Here is a 12769-nt window from a genome sequence, read left to right on the forward strand (position 1 = left end):
TTAAAATTAAAATATTTTAATTAAAATTTAAAATATTAAAATTATAGTATAAAAATAAAAATTTTATTAAAAATTTAATAATTCAAATCGAATTAAGATGACTTAATTTGATTTAAAATTTATTTAATTTAATTTTTATAAATATTAAAATTTTTATTTTTATTTTATTAAATTTAGTGTGATTTTGAATCGAATAAATTGAACGTGAATTTATTTATTTTGAATATATTAAATATTAATAGATATTTTAAAATATTATTTAAAAATAAAATAAAATAAAATTATAATAATTAATTATATATTACTATAATTTAAAATTAAAGTGAATAATAACTTTACAATAATTAGATGAAAAAATTGAAAAAGTTTATGAATAGGAGGAAAATTATATAAAAAATTATATTTATTATTAAAAAAATTAATATTTTATTATTGAAAAAATAATACTATAAAAATTTATCTAAATTTTAATAAAAAATATAAGAGTTTAATCGGTAAAAAATTGAACGGATGGCTTAATTGATGTCACTCATACATAAAACCCTAACGATATCGCGATTTTCAATTCGTCACCAAACACGACCGCGCATCAGCGCCAAGTAGGAAAGCTAGTTGCAGAGAAGCAACTGAAGTAAGAACTAGTATCACCTCAGTATTTTACTGAGAGATTGATTCATTACACATATATACGAATACACATTGTCTTTTTTCCTTCTTTTTGGTATTATACATAATTTTTCTTTGCAGAATCCATGGCTGACAAAGCTGTGACGATGAGAACGAGGAAATTCCTGAATAACCGGCTAGTCAGTTGGCAAGCATGAAGGCTCCTCAGAAGTTCATGGTATGAAGGCTGAGTTGAAGGACAAGTTGGCAAGCATACATGAGGTGAAAGACCAGAATACGCTATTTGTCTTCAAGTTCCGTACACGTTTGGGGGGTGGCAAATCAACTGGGTTTCGGCTGATATATGATTCCTTGGATAATGTGAAGAAGTATGAGCCTAAATACAGGCTGATTAGGGTAATTGCTATGTCTTTCATTCTTGATTTGGTATTCTTTTGATATATGAATATTTGAATATGTCATTCTTGATATGGTTGAGTGTCCCAATCTCACTGCAGTAGAGTGTTACAGGGCATAGTTTCATTGTTAAGAAAAATACATGTGCTATATCTACAATGCAAAATTTGGAACGGTATGTCTTGAAGGAAAGGGTGAAGAAATGAGAGTCACAACAAGAATTTTCATTGTTTTATGGTGAGATGGGTAAATAGTTAGGTGATTAATCCCCACATGTATATGTTTAGTTGACGCAATAATTATCATCGTTTCTCTTCTTTTTCAATAAAACTTTGCTGGAAAACTTGCAAATATTGACTGTTCAAGTGGATTGTAAACTCTATTTTATTGGATTATGAGGATTCCATATTATTAAAAATAATGTTTTTTATCTTAAGTCAGGCACATAAAGTTTTTGACTTGTTGGATCGAGAACACATTTTGATTTTTCCTTGATGAATGCATTTTATTGGATTTCTGTTTCTGGTTATGTCAGCCTTTTGGTTTTACACTAGCTAGCTTGGAATTCTTATTTCTGAATCAAAATATGAAATGTTCTTCAACCTTCAGCAACTGGCAACCTCCTTGAAAATAAAGCAAAGAACAAAATTCCACCTAGAAAACATGCCAAGAAGTTCCTCGCCTACTATGTGAACATCTACTATAAATGTCAAGAGTCAATACCTCCTTCCAGGTGTCTAGAAAGGTTATAATTATAGAATAAATAATTGTATTTACTTTCACATGTGACTTTGCATAAATTGCAAATAGGATGCCGGTGTGGGATTGACATTGAAGGAAGACAAATTAAAAGAGGGCTGGAGAAGTCTTCAAGAATGAGCTCTACTTTGTGCATTGGTGGAGTCCTCAACTTATTGGAATTTTATTGGCTATACTGGTATTTAATGAAGAACAAAATAGTATCCTTTTCATGGCAATGAAATTCATGTTGATAATCTATGATGTGCATGAAGTGGCGTAGTGCTGTATGGCAAAGATGGTGCTCAAGGCATATTAAATGGCACTTCTCCTAATCTCCCCATTATTTTAACTTGACCATGATTGTTGTTTGTATATTTTTTTCTCCCCCCAAATCTTGTGTGTGTACTCAGAATGCTCAATTGCCGTGGTTTACCATTATTATTATTATTATTATTATTTACTGGTAGTTGATGGCAGTATTGACCAGACACAAGGGTTGAAAAATAAAGAAAACAAATGAAAGGAAAAACAGGTCCAAGAAAGTCTGAGGTGTAACGAAAGTGTTGATGCATTTGTATTTAGAAGTTGCATTTTATTGAAATTTTATCAGCTGTTCATGTTGGAACTAATTTATGTTTCTTGCATGTACTTGCAGACTAAAGCCGGAGATGCTGCCTGAGGGGGAGGGGGAGAAGTGAGATCCAAAAGCTAACCTTTTGCAGTAATACAACTGTGCACTTTCCTTTTGCAGTAATACAACTGTGCACTTTTTAACTTTTTTTTCATTACTCTTTCTTAGCTGTCAAACATTCAATGATATTTTTTTAATCTTCTTGATTGAGATGCTTTCTCTCACGTTTTGAGTTCTGATGCAATTGCACCCATTTCTTTTATATTTTTTCCCTGGCATCTGCGACTGTGTGAAGCTCACTATAATTGAGTAATTTAATCGCCCTTCTCTGCCTTAATTGAAATGCTTCTGAACTCTTCAAATTCGTGATTTTCTCTCCAAATAAGTTTATTTTTCTCTAATCAGAGATGAGATTTGCAACTCATCAAGTCTGGCAATTTCTTTGAGTGTAAAGGCTCCGATTGTCATGAATGTGAAATTCCAATGTGTTGCGTAAGCCACCTATATGAATCCAAATTCATTTCGCCCACAGGATATCAGTGACGCCTGGCTCGGCTATGAATTTGCCGTATGAACTCTTTCGTTGGTGCAGCGTCATGGCTAGCTGGATTCTAGTTGACTTTAAGAAGAAGAGTGAAAGGTGGTAGCTTGCCCTTGCTGCACGACTAACACATTTAGTCTCTGATTGCGTAACCGATTGCCTAACCGAGTTAACGTCCAAATTGATTTGTATCTCAAGTTTGAGAGAAAATGGAATCTCTTTAATGAATTAGTTGCAACAGCAATTTTGCCTTGTATACAACTCTGAAAGAAAAAGAAGGAAAAGACAGCTGGGAAGTTACAATTCAACTGACAAAAAAAAAAGGTTATCTAAAATTGAAACTTAGCGAATATAGAATTAGAAATCTAAAAATGAAATATTAATTATTTGAAATAAGTAGAATTCTGCCTCACTTGATAATTTAAAAGCGAAAAATTAAAAGATTGCGAAGCAAGTTGATAATGTATAAAAGAATGCGAAGCAAGTTGATAATGTATAAAAAATAGGATCCAAGGTTGTGGCACGCGATTGGAAAATCTTTCTATTTAGTCAGTGATAGAGCATATTTTAGTCCTTTTTATCTTGATATTATTGATGATTATTTACATGATTTCTGCTTAATTTAGTGCTTTTGACATTGTTTTGCAGAAATCAGTGTAGAAGGACATTTTGGAGAAAATCCTCCTAAAACTGCCTTATTTGGAGCAAAATGGAGCAAGTCTGCCAAGTTGAAATCAAATCAAGTTAAATAAGGAAAGTTCTAAATAAAGAAAGTGGTAAATATGGAAAGAACATTCAGTCAAGGCAATTTGAAATTCAAATTTCAAATCTCCAAGTAGCATTTTCCTTATTCAAGAAGCCATATCTCAAGCTGCCATATATGGATAGCCAAATGAGAAAAGTATTTTGAAATTCAAATCTCCAAGATTCATATTCAGATTTTGGATTTCAAGATCCAGCTTATTAAGGAAGCCAAATCCAAAGATCACATGTTTCACACTTCATGCCTTGCACATTCAAAATTCAAATTGCAAAAGGAGGCTCCACCTTCCTTAATTATGAATGGGCGGCAAGGGAATGTGAAGAGGCACCTTGGGCAGCAACTTGAACACACTTGGGCAACATCTTGAAGACCTTGGGCAGCAAGTAAAAGACCAAAGAGCCCATCCCTTGCAATTGAAGACAAGCTCCACGTTTTTCCCTTCACACATGCACATAGAAGGCACATATTGGACCAAGGGCATTTTGGGCAGCCCCTAAAAGACTCATGGACTGCCAAGACACCCTAGGCAGCCTCTGAAGACATATTAAAAGGCTTCAAGAAGGCAAGAAGAGGCAGAATGCATCACCCCCCACTCCTCCAAGGTTCGGCCGCGGATCGCCCAAGCCTTCCTCCACCGCCGGTTCTTCATCTCATGCTCTCTTCTTCTATTTTCTGTTTTGGTTCAGCCATGAGTGGCTGAAACCCTTAATTCTAGTTGAAGATTGGTTGAAACTAAGGTTGTTTTATGGGTTGTGAGATCTGAACATAAACTATTTGTCTTTGATTAGTTTAATATTCATACAATTGTGTGCTTGAATCTAAGATTGTTTTGTTGTTTTGATCAAATTGGCCACTTGATTCTTGATTGCAAAGTTAATTGATTGTTAGTTGGGATATTTTTTAGTCCGTAATTGCTGAAAATATTCTGACCTAAAAACACTTGGTGTAAAAACTAAGGAATTGTGTGATCTAGCATCATCTTCATGCGTTTGGAGTAGCTAAGATTGGATCTCTCTCTTTCTTCATGCAATTGACAATTGTTTTGATGCCTAAGGCCCAAGGACGTTCCTTGGCAATTGGTTAATTAGTAATTAATTAGAGGACGTTCCCTAATTGATTTAATCATAAGGAGAGACATGGTGGTGAGAAGCGTCTTCCACCTCCATAACTAATCTATTGAGCCAATCAAGAGAACATAAGTTTCAATGATCAATCCAAGCAACCGAGGTGGATCCATATCTTCAACTAGACCTTTCTCATATTGATTTCCTCTTTTATTTTAATTACTTGCTGATTTAATTGCTTTCAATAGTTGTTAGTCAAATCAATCCCAAAAACCTCCCTTTTTACTTTATTGCACTTTACTTTTATTCTGCTTTCAGTTACTTGCTTTCAATTGTGCTTTCAGTTGATTCTCTTGATCTTGTTGGGAAAAATAGATAAGTATTCAATTCTCTATGGATTCAATCATTTACCACTATCTGCAGTTGTAAAAATTATTGATAACCGAAAAGGTTATTTTTGACCGGCTTCGACAACCGCGGGTCAGTCAGACTGAACAGTAAGAAATCTAACCTATTGAATACAAAGAATAAGACTAGTAACACTTTTGAGTTTACCTAAGTCCGAAACGGACAGACCGATCGACTTCCTTAAAAATCGGAAAGGACGGATAGACTGACCTCCTAAAAAACTCATATTACAATAAGGTTTTGAGCGCTAACGTAGCCAACCTCGGTAATCGAAAGGAGTTCATTTCTATATAGGTCAGATGATTCTGGCACGACCTGATGAAGCCAGGGTAAAGATGCTGATCTCCTATGAACTTATCACCTCCTTGATTCAGCACAAGAATCATAAGCGTGCATGTAGAGGGTACGAACTGGCTAGCTCCACATTTATTATCTTATAACCCATCATTAATGTACTGCTTGATACACTTGCACAAAAGCATCCTTGTCCCATTAGAAGGAGACATGACACCAGGGACATCAACTTTACTCAAAGGTATTTATATACCGGACTAATCCTAAAAAATGATATCTCATTCTTGAAAGAGGAACCTATCTCTCTCTCTTTAGCGACCACATAGGGAGGATCAAGAACCACCACCTTCTCTTCTATGCTCTGTTTTACTTCCCTTAACTCTATGAAGTTTCCAGATTTGACTTGAGCGTAGAGGGATCTAACGTAGCGAATTAGACCTCTGCCTAGGTGTCCTCATCTGGACGCCTCACTAGATTATCAAGTGGCGTCGTGTGTGGGGACAAAGGAGACTATGCTGTCGACGAAGTTTTTAAACAAAATCCATTGAGATCCACATGGTAAATCGAGAAAAGCTAATAGCCTAATAACAAAGAAAACCGAAAAAGAGAGAGAGAGAGAAAAAAGACCCGAAAATTGCTAATGGCATTTAAAAACCACACAGTGAAAGTTAGAAAAAAGGTAGACGCCGATGTGAGAAGGAATGCGACACAAGAGCAATCCGCTCGGCATGGAAGAGAAGTGACATGCACGAGTCACCCCGGCTATACGGTCACTTTTTTTAGCTCAAAACATTCTTGCTATCATGAACTATTCACAAAATTTACAGTTTTAGATGAAAGCCTTGTATACATGAGCCCCAAACGTGGTAGTGTACTGAAGTAGCTTAAAAAAGCCCTCACTGTGATTAATATGAACTCATTGAGAAAGGGATTATTTGTTTAAAACATGTTGCTATGAGAATTAAAAGCTATAGAATGATTTATGCATAAGAAACATTATTTATTAGATTATTTAGAATTATACGAGATGATATAGTTGGACAAAATTAATATATCGCATTCAGTTGAAATATAAAACTAAATATCTTACTGTTCAAATTAATAAAGGACATTCTTGTTATATATACTCTGTGCAAGTTTTTATTTTGCAGATAAATTTTTAAAGCAAGAACAAGGCTAATAATCCTCAAAACCCTGGCTATAAAACCAGAAAACCCTAATGAGGTGGGTGACCAGTCTCGAAATTAGACTGTCGGCACCACAAAACACAGTTGGGAAGATGAAATCCTTAATAAGATAAATGACCGGTCTCGGAATAAGACGCCGACATCACAAAACTGGTTAAGGAGATGAAGACCCCAATGAGGTGGGTGACCGGTCTCGAAAATAGACTGCCGGCACCACAAAATCGGTTGAAGAGATGAAGACCCCAATGAGGTGGATGACTAATCTAAAAAATAGACCGCTGGCACCACAAAACCGGTTGGAAAGTTGAAGCCTTCAATGAGGTAGGTGACCAGTCTCGGAATAAGACCGCTGGCACCATAAAACTGGTGGAGGAGATGAAGACCCCAATGAGATAGGTGACCAGTCTCAAAAATAGACTGCCGGCACCACAAAACTGATTAAGACGACAAAACCCTTAATGAGGTAAGTGACCGGTCTCGGAATAAGACTGCCAGCACCACAAAACTTGTTGAGGAGATGAAGATCCAAATGACATGGGTGACTGATCTCGGAAATAGACTGCTGGCACCACAAAATCGGTTGGAAAGACGAAGCCCTTAATGAGGTAGGTGATCGGTCTTGAAAATAAAACTGCCAGCAATACAAAACTGGTTGAGGAGATGAAGACTCCAATGAGGTGGGTGACCGGTCTCGGAAATAGACCGTCGGCATTACAAAATCAATTGAGAAGATGAAGCTCTCAATGAGGTAGATGATCAGTCTTAGAAATAAGGCCACCGGTGCCAAATACAGGTTGAGGAGATGAAGTCCTTAATAAGGTGGGTGGTCGGTCTCGGAAATAGACCACCAACACCACAAAAACGATTGGAAAGATAAAGCCCTCAATGAGGTAGGTGACTGGTCTTGGAATAAGACCGCTGTGTTGGGAAATCCATAGATTATTGCAACCCAAATTGCATAGCGGAAAAATAAAATCTCAGATTTCATTTCCTAGAATCCGAGTGCTTCGTTTATTTCATAAGAAGGATATGAGACTAACCTGTTAATCTCGTCCAAAAAATACAATGGCGGACTGATGATGCTGCTTTTTCAAACGAACATCAGTCCTGCTTTTTCAAACGAACATCAGTCCTGCTTTTTCAAACGAACACCCTCTATGGTATCCACACGAACGTCTTCTATCCTTCTAGAGTGCTAGCTCTCTCAAAGATTGATAGATTATGTGCTCCACAATCTGCAACTGTTAGACTAAATTTTTTCCAAAAATTAACATCATCTCCACAATTTGTAGGAATATTTATATGTTTCAGTCTTTTATTTTCCCACAACTCTTTTCCTAAAAGAGTTGTGTTCAAAACCCACTATCACAATCTCGCAGATACTCAAATATCTTATATGATAGAGTTCTTTATCTGTAACAGTTACAGATAAATTTGCAGATTTTTTAAATATTATTATCTCATAATAATAAATAATTAATAATTAATATTAATAATAATAATAACACTTTATTATTATTAATTATATTAATGATTAATAATAATAACACTTTACTATTATTAATTATATTAATGATTAATAATAATAGCACTTTATTATTATTAATTATATTAATGGGCTTTTAGCCCATTACTATGTCATAGCACAACAACGTTCTTTTGTGTGTGACCCAATAGGCTAACATTAATTGGCAATAGACCCAGTCCCACAAGGCCCATAAGTCATAAGTGGCATCTAGCAAGACATTATGACTACCCAACTAATATGAGGATCAATAGTCCGATAAAGCCTAATAAATAAAATATGTATTAATCCCTTTGTCACACGATATCTAGTTTGAACATAAGTCATGGTCAATGTCAAATTTATAATGTTCAAACTTATGATTTCTCGATCTCTAAGTAGATTGATAAATTCAAATGATATTGATCACACTATCAATTCATTTTAGCACGACCATGCATGTAATACCCGGCTAGACTCCGGTATCGGAATTCCTACCGTCCGGTGGAATCCCGGATGTCGGAAGCCTCTAGAAGGGTAAAATCATGCTTTATAAAATGTTTTCATGTATATTAATGTTTTTAAGTATGTTTTTAAATGAGTTTTTGCATGAAAATTCTCTAAGGAAAAACTCAGGTTCGGCCGCCGAAAGTCAGGTTCGGCCGCCGAACGTGCATGCATGCGGAGGCACGTTAGGCCCCCGAAAGTATGAGTGAGGGAAATGCAGGTTCGGCCGCCGAACCTAATGTTCGGCCGCCGAACATTGCATGGATACGGAGGCACATTCGGCCCCCGAACGTGGTCTGGCCAGCCACTATAAAAGGGTCCCCTTGGTCCGCACGGGCGAGCTTTTTCTCTCCCATTGTCGGCCAAGGTGAGTCTTCGCCGCTCCTCCCTCAATCTTGAATGTTTTCCTTAGATTTTTCATGGTTTTCACAAGTTTATAACTTTTGTTTTGAAGATTTGTGAGTTTTGAGCAAGTTTTGAGCTTGGAGACCCAAGGAGCTAAATTTCTCCCAACTCCAAGTTAGATCGCCTCTACTCTCGATCTTCAAGAGGTAAGGGTCGATCTTGAAGTCTTTTTATGTTTTAAACAAGTTTTATGCAAGATTCATGGGGTAGAATGGCATGTTTAGGGATATATGCATGTTTGAGTAAATGTTAGGTTTTTGATGTTCGATGAACAATGTAGCTTGATTGTGTGTTTGTGGAGTGTTGTAGATGGGGCATATACTTGTTTGAGGCCCCTAGGAACTTGTATGCATGCTTTGGGGTGAAAAATATGCATGATTGGGAGGTTTGGAGGCGAAATGGGCAAGGGGAGCCAAGTTTCTGCCCTTTGGCAGAAACCAGGTTCGGCAGCCGAAGGTACTTTCGGCCGCCGAACATGGCTGGGGAGGCAGGCCTTTCGGCTGCCGAAGTTGCCCCCGAAAAGAGACTTTCGTCTCTGTCTGGCACTTTCGGCCGCCGAAGGTGCCGCCGAACCTAGCTGAGTTTCGTCTCTGTCCAGGACTTTCGGCCGCCGAAGGTGCCGCCGAAAGTGCCCTGTTCAGCCATTTCATGCATATTTTCTGTGATGTTTTCATGATATTTTAGGGGGTTTTTGGGGGATATATTAGAGTTATGTTTACATATGTTTGGTCCTTCATTGGAGTCCACCTGTGTAGGTTCGGACCCGAGGAACCAAGGACCCCAGCAGTGAGCCAGCTGCTACAGAGTTGTCAGAGTCAGCCAGAGGTGAGTGGGACTATACTTAACCTTTTAAAATAAGAAATTAAATGTTTTTATCATGCTTCATGCATCATGATTATATTATAGGCTGTTTGCATTAGAATCACGAATTATGTTGCATTGCATTATTATTTGTTGTTGATGGGGGATGGACATTGCACGACTCATTAGCCCTTTTTACGAAGTCCTGTGGTGCCCATAATAGGGCCGGGCAATAGCTCCGATCTACGAAGTCCTGTGGTGCCCATAATAGGGCCGGGCAATACGAAGTCCTGTGGTGCCCATAATAGGGCCGGGCATGGAGCTGAGGGATTTTTGGGTCAGTCCGTCCATGATGTGAAATGTTTGTGCAGTGATGCATTCCATGATAACATGTTTTAAATATTCTTTTCACAGTTCTACTCACTGGGCATCTAGCTCACCCCTCTCCCCTAACCCCCAGATTTGCAGGTACGGGATAAATAGAGAAGGCTATGAAGAGAAAGTCTGTCATATGTTTGTAATAGATAGATTTGTGGACATGACAAATTTGTAAAATGATGTATAATTGATTAGTCTTTTTATGTATTAATGTTATTGAGGATAGAGCTGTGCTTGACCATAGTATGTGATAATCCCATTTGTATCTTTACATGATCTTTATGTTATGATGTTTAAGTAAACCAACTCTCCATATGTTGTATAGCCCTTCGAGGCTTTTTGAGATCCCACAGAGGGACTTTGTTTATGTAAATGTTCAGAGTATGCACAGGTTGAGTTGGTGATTGATAGCATGTATGCAAGATGAAGTTTTAATTTTTTTTGTATGATGTTGATCATGTATGGGATTATACAGGTGTACAGGTTATATGTCAGGCTTGCTACGGGTCCCGGCGGCCTTAAGTCGACCCGGATCCTAGCGCCGGTAGCGGTCCGGATTTCCGGGGCGTTACAGAGTGGTATCAGAGCCCTAGGTTCATATGGTCGGACCTAGAGTGTCGGGCTCATGGAGGTCATAGAAGGTCAAGCACAATAGGAAAAGTCATGTCCACTAGGATAGGATATAGAGTCCTGTCTTGATTGATGTTGTGAAATGCCATGACATTGTGCATGTGCATAAATGATATGCTATGTTTGCTATGTATGTGATGTAGGTTCATGTGTGCCCGCATGAACCATATAATACTGATGTTTGAAGTTTTGGTTGTGCTGTTTTTCAGAAGCAGAATGAGAGGAACTCGTCGATCTGCACGATTGACAGGAGTCCCACCAGAGGATGAGGGCACGAGCGCCCGTCCTCCAGCATTGCCTAGGGCAATGTCATGCAGAGTAAACAGAGAAAGAGTATCAAGGGACCCTAGAAGGTCTTTTGATACTAGCAGAAGGGGGACAGAAAGAGGAGGAAGTTCTTCAGACGTGAGGGAGGTTATGGAGGAAGATCAGAGAAGGGATGGAAATCTGGATGTTAGCATGTCAGAAGAAGGGACGGGGGAGTCACAAGGAGGCACTCAGGCCTCGGGGTATGGTTTTCCACCCTATTATCCACCCTATGCACAGAGTCCCGGGTACCCGATGGGAAGTACATCGGATTACTCCAGCTTTAACCCCTACCCTACTCACATACCTTATCCACCTTTCTATCCACCCTATACACAGTACCCAGCCTATCCACCCTCACCCTTCTATCCTAACCCAGCAAACCCCACCTCGGGGAATGCTGCACCCCCACCTCCACCACCTACAGAACCAGTAGCCCCAGTTACTCAACCTCCTAGACCTAGCTCAGCCAGTGGGAGTAAGGTGAAGATGACAGCTTACCTTAAGCTGGATGCTCCTAAGTACAAGTCAGGGGATGATCCCTTTGAATACCTGAGAGCAGTGAAGACGATCACTGATGAGCTAGGGGCAGATGATAGAAGAGCCATTGAGATGGCAGGGTTCACTTTAAAGTGCAAGAAGGCACGGGAATGGTTCAAGTGCTATGTGGACCCGAGACTTGATAATATGACATGGGAGGAATTTGCCAATGAGTTTGCTGGATGGGCCTTTCCGGATAGTTCCAGAGAGCTGAAGATGATTGAGTTCGAGCAACTGAGACAGACAGAGGACATGAGCATAGAGGAGTACACAGATAAATTTCTGGAGCTATTACCCTTCTCAGGGCAAGCTCTAGATACAGATGCAAAGAAGGCCAGGAGATATGTCATGAAATTACAGTCCAGGTACTCCTCATTGATTCAATCAGCTGAGAGGGAAAGCTTTCACACTGTGGTAGATATGGCGCGAAGAATGGAGGCCAGTGCTATAATTGAGGGGTCAGTGAAGCAGTCGATGACCCAGTCTTCAGGGGTTAAGACCCCAGGCAGAGGAGGGCCAGGACCCTCTACTCAGAGTTCAGGTAGTAAGAGATGGAGTAACACCAAGAAGCCCAAGAAGAACAAGTTCTGGAATAAGCTGAAATCCGGTCTGGGATTTGGCGGTGGCTCGAGTTCAGGTTCAGACGGTGCAGAATGCCAAAGGTGTGGGAAGCCACACAAGGGAAAGTGTCGATTTGGGACCAATGCATGTTTCAGATGTGGCCAGGAGGGACACATGGCTCGGGATTGTCCTAGAGCACCTTTCATGGGCCAACCCCAGCAGACAGCTTCAGGCAGTGTGGCACAGCCAGCAGCTCCAGCCACAACTCAGGGCAGTGGCAGAGGTAGAGGGAGAGGAGCAGCCTCTTCTTCAGGTTCCCGAGGTGAAGGTCCGTCAGCTCCAGCTAGGATCTTCACCATGACTCAGCAGGAGGCGAACACATCCAACACCGTGGTGTCAGGTAATCTCATCATTGGGTGTTCTGATGTGTATGCATTAATGGACCCGGGTGCATCTCATTCCTTTATTGCTCCGAGGGCAGTTGA

The 12769-nt window shown here is 39.2% G+C and overlaps 1 long non-coding RNA gene across 1 annotated transcript; it reads left to right on the plus strand.

Annotated features, from left to right (window-relative positions):
- Positions 1 to 495: 495 nt before the first annotated feature.
- On the plus strand, positions 496 to 2661 carry LOC110601269. The gene is made up of 3 exons (XR_002485803.2): positions 496 to 631; positions 748 to 1023; positions 2420 to 2661. It is a non-coding gene; the product is annotated as an uncharacterized LOC110601269 (long non-coding RNA).
- Positions 2662 to 12769: the final 10108 nt, after the last annotated feature.

The sequence above is a fragment of the Manihot esculenta genome, chromosome 15 (assembly GCF_001659605.2).
Source record: "Manihot esculenta cultivar AM560-2 chromosome 15, M.esculenta_v8, whole genome shotgun sequence".
In the NCBI taxonomy this organism is placed as follows: Eukaryota; Viridiplantae; Streptophyta; class Magnoliopsida; order Malpighiales; family Euphorbiaceae; genus Manihot; species Manihot esculenta.